The following is a 2138-nucleotide window of genomic DNA, read 5'->3' as shown; positions in this document are numbered from 1 at the left end:
GTGTGTGTGTGTGTGTGTGTGTGTGTGCGTGTGCGTGAGGTCGTGTGTGTATAATAATTACGTGGTGTATTGTTGTATTTCTACGATGCACAATTACGCCCATGAAACATGACATCATGTTTCAACGCTCCGATGCATTGTAATGGATAGACTGCCTGCAAACGTTCTTGTGGTCGTACTCAACCCGAACGCAATCGCCAACGTGGATTCCAGCAGTGAGTTATGGAGTCAGTCTAATGAGAAGAGTGAAATCATTCACACGCACTCTACATTCTGCAGTAAAGTTTAATCAGACAAAAAATGTATTAGTATTGAAATGACTTCCACTGGGATGGGCGTCTTCAATCCATCTAGGTGCTACTCAGAACATAACCTCGTAAATATTAGTCTTCAAAGTCCAAGAGACTATATATCGAAGACGGGACAGCTGTCTCTATCTGAGTAATACCCTAAACGGACTCATTTCTCCCCATGTAGCCATATAGCGTACTGACATAGGCGTACACCACCTGGCATTTCGGTGCCCTGTGTTTACACGCTCCTGCTTCAGACCTTTCCAGCCTGTCGTTTATTTCATTTGGGTCTTAGATGGATGTAGAAATGTTTGGTGGCAAGCCTGTGTGTACCTGCGTACTGGGTTACCCCATGCGTGTAGGGGTGGGCTATATATATATTATATATATATATATATAATATATATATATATATAATATATATATATATATACGCTTGCCCGTTCGCTCGGATGCAGAAAGCTGATGCAGAAAGCTGTGCAGAAAGCTTCTGATGGTCGGGCAGCTAGAGCTGTTTACTCCACTCCTAGTTTTCTGTCTGGTTATTTTGGCATCTTGCCAGCGGCGACACATGCGTCAATATCGGCAGAGCTTTGTAAACACTCGTTAAGAAAAATGCCAAATTAAATGCAAAGACAAGCAGACGCCAAATACCTGGGATTTGTTTTGCAGCTTGCTGTAGAGGTTTCCCCTGGCTCTGTTACAGATAGATCTATGTAAATCTATATTGTAACCTCCGCCCGACGGAGTTGGAGGAGGTTATGCATGTGATCGCTCTCGTGTGTTCGTGTTAGTGTTAGTGTAGTGTTAGTGTTAGTGTAGTGTTAGTGTGTGCGTGTGTTCGCGCGATTGATATTACCAAGATATTACTATTAGCGCGTCGAGTCAGCGAGCCAGCCAGCCGGAAAGTAAAAGAGCGGCAAAACCCTCTGTTGGGAGGGCAGAGTGCAGAGGGAGTGGATGGGTGGAGAAGGCAAGAAGATGGGTGTATAGATAGCCAGGGGAGGATGGGGATTGGAGAGAGAGATATGTTGGTTGGAGGGAAAAGGAAGCAATGACCGAAGATAATCTGCAATAGCTAGTCTTCAAGGTACTTATAATCAGCAGTAACTGTCCGAAGCATGGATGGTATATAATAACAGCGTTTTGCTTGCCTGTTTGCACGCTTCTCCAACTCCCTAGTTGATCTCTGCTGCTGCTGCTGCTGCTGCTGCTGATGATGATGATGATGATGAGGAGGAGGAGGAGGAGGAGGAGGAGAAGGATGATGATGATGATGATGATGATGATGATGATGATGATGATAATTCTACTGCTCCTAGTGGTTATGGTGGTGGTGGTGTTGGTGGTGGTGGTGCTGCTGCTCCTGCTGCTGGTGGTTGTGGTGGTGATGCCGCTGGTGGTGGCGGCGGCGGTGGCGATGCTGCTGCTGCTGCTGCCGCTAAAATCAATCGCGTGATGAATGTTTTGAATGCGTCATATATATCATAATAGTGAAGCGCGAGTATACTCACTGGTAGCGAGTATCCCATGTTTATTTGGTGTACCTAGAAGAGAGTATCACCCGATAGGTGATTAACTGGCATCGGCTTTTCGTTGTCGGTTTGCCGCTGTGATAAGGAGCCGTATGACTTTGCGGTATAGAGACATTCCTGGTAAGGTCAGTGCTTTCCGAATTACGCCGGTGTGTGTAGGTTCACCCCACTCGCTACATGTTCAGCTGCTTCTTCCTGTGTTTGTCGGCTTCTCTCTGGGAAATAGTTCCAAGCCCAGCCACTGAAGGTTTGGAGGTAGTAGTATATAAGTAAGTGGATTGAGATTACGGTTTAATGTCACTAGCTAGTA

The 2138-nt window shown here is 45.8% G+C and overlaps 1 protein-coding gene across 1 annotated transcript in view; it reads left to right on the top strand.

The window, feature by feature from the left end:
• LOC106811758 (protein phosphatase 1 regulatory subunit 12A-like) overlaps positions 1-2138 on the top strand; it is a gene marked incomplete in the record, with an annotated part of 85163 nt that overhangs the window by 28770 nt on the left and 54255 nt on the right.

This window comes from Priapulus caudatus, unplaced genomic scaffold, assembly GCF_000485595.1.
Source record: "Priapulus caudatus unplaced genomic scaffold, Priapulus_caudatus-5.0.1 Scaffold571, whole genome shotgun sequence".
Lineage (NCBI taxonomy): Eukaryota > Metazoa > Priapulida > Priapulimorpha > Priapulimorphida > Priapulidae > Priapulus > Priapulus caudatus.
The sequence above is the reverse complement of the archived record's forward strand: the minus strand, read 5'-3'. Positions and strand labels throughout refer to the sequence as shown.